The sequence below is a fragment of the Rutidosis leptorrhynchoides genome, chromosome 11 (genome assembly GCF_046630445.1).
Source record: "Rutidosis leptorrhynchoides isolate AG116_Rl617_1_P2 chromosome 11, CSIRO_AGI_Rlap_v1, whole genome shotgun sequence".
Classification (NCBI taxonomy): domain Eukaryota; kingdom Viridiplantae; phylum Streptophyta; class Magnoliopsida; order Asterales; family Asteraceae; genus Rutidosis; species Rutidosis leptorrhynchoides.
The window spans coordinates 188,897,590-188,899,710 of record NC_092343.1 but is presented as its reverse complement, the minus strand read 5'-3'; the positions used below and the strand labels follow the sequence as shown (position 1 = coordinate 188,899,710).

General features: G+C 34.1%; 1 long non-coding RNA gene across 1 annotated transcript; it reads right to left on the bottom strand.

The window, feature by feature from the left end:
• Positions 1–451: 451 nt before the first annotated feature.
• LOC139876269 (uncharacterized) lies at positions 452–1,892 on the bottom strand. Its single transcript, XR_011768001.1, has 4 exons — positions 1,761–1,892; positions 1,122–1,675; positions 881–1,019; positions 452–733 (listed from the first exon to the last, which is right to left on the bottom strand). It is a non-coding gene; the product is annotated as an uncharacterized lncRNA (long non-coding RNA).
• Positions 1,893–2,121: the final 229 nt, after the last annotated feature.

Genomic DNA, 2,121 nt, shown 5'->3' with positions numbered 1-2,121 from the left:
GTTAGTTTTACATATTGGAATATGTTGTTAAAAGCGTTTCGTCTAAATATGTCGGGAAGTGGGCGATCTTTTTCACAAAAAAGGAAAAGTTGGACATGCCAGTTTGGCGCGCCGCGCAGGTAAGTGGCGTGCCGCGCCACTATGCTGTACAATATTTTTTTTTATTTTGCATATTTCGATTGCATATGGGTTGGGATGTTACATAAATAGTCATAGAGTCAAATAGGTAAATGAACTCGAGGCTAACTAACGCAAGAAAAATACTTACTCTTTTAGATTAGAGGGTAATATTTAGACTATATATATAATAAAGGTATGTTAAGTTGTTAACATCTACATACATGAGTTTGACCACCTCCCATGGAACCTAATCTGTATATATACATAACGAAAAAGTTATTTCAAAGGTTAAAAGAGTAGAAGATACATTGTTGACATAATTCAACCCGTTAAAGCCAATTTATTTTTAGCTGAACTTTCTTTACCCATTCGAACAACAAAACATACCCGAATTAACCCTCTCATTCAAAATTGCACTGAAATCGCTACATTGAAACCGGTAGTTATTGAAACTTACATCAAAGAACACGATGTTTAGATTGGCGTACACATCATTAGTATAAATGCCATCAAATCGTTGTGAGAATTGGATGTAGCAGAGCTTAATACTACTGAGTCGTGGATCCGTTAAAAAGAAACTTCTTGCATTCAACTTCAAAGGCACCTCCGGTTCCTAGATAAACATATCCATTAACATTATAAGTTAATTCTCATATTGAGCGTTGTGTCCATGGGTCTGGTTTCACTAAAAAATTGTGTTGTACCCATATTACTTTTTCTGAAAATCAACATTTCAAGATGTTTTAAGTTGACAATTTACCTGAATCATCCCAGGATGATCACGACTATAATGATCATGTCATAGTGTTCCATCTTGCATCACCCAACCATTGACGGATTTTTCAGGGCTTTCGCCACCAACACAATCATTCGCACCTTATACTTCTCGTATTATTGATCTGGGTACATTGAACGAATATATACAGAAAACCTAACTCAATATACATTACAAAAACACTCATTTCCATAACTATTTATCACAAGGTTTAAAAGAAAAATACCTAACACCAAAAGAACTACTTAGACGTTGGCCTTGGCGACTCTCTTGATCACATCCTTCTTCTTGACTGCATTTCTGCACCAAATACACAAACTATACACATGTTACTTAGTCACAGCTAAACCAACATCAACATTCATGAACATTTATTTGACATATACTAATACAAATCGGTTAACGTTCAAATCTGAGTCATATTATTAAATGTGTACTGAGTCACAAGTGGTTGTTATTAAGCATCAGATTATTATGTAAATAGATTTTCCCGACCCGTTACCCAAATAGCATAGCCTATTCGATTAAGGTTTCCCATCATTTGAACAAACTTGTAGATATTTTGATCTGCAAAACAACAACCAACCAACTTGATCGAATTTAAATCTAATTGTTCGATTAAAATGAATGATCAAATAGTAATTTCTTCTTTACTAAAACTAACTTTCACACTGTGTTCCACTTCCCATGAGATTCGTTTTATGGAAGTTACTCGTGGCTTCATTCAGCTCACCCACAACACACCCAGTGCTCCCAGCTTCTTTGTCACTAGAATATACCCTGCATACATTTATAGTCCAATAAGTTAGAGAGATATTTATTTTACTTATATTTGTATCACTGAAATAACTTGCTACTTATTCACGAATTACTTGAAATATGACTATAGCAAAGACTTAGTAAAACTGGTGCAACTTCTTATAAAAATTCTACATAGTAACCGATGTATCAATTTAACCTACAAAAGACTCATAACTCCCGGTAATATATAGTTAAGTTCCACAAAGGAAACATAAAAGAACAAATACAATATGAAAAATATCTTGCATCTGTGAGCCACAAAAATAGCTAAGGATATGATGTAAAATTGCCAATTCTACAGATGTTGAATTCCGGTCTTAAGTCATAATATAAGCTTGTTTTGCTAGTAACTGTGCAACCCTATTCACCCCAGCTTAAGCACATATAAGAACGTAACAAACAACCAAATCACATGTATCATTTTT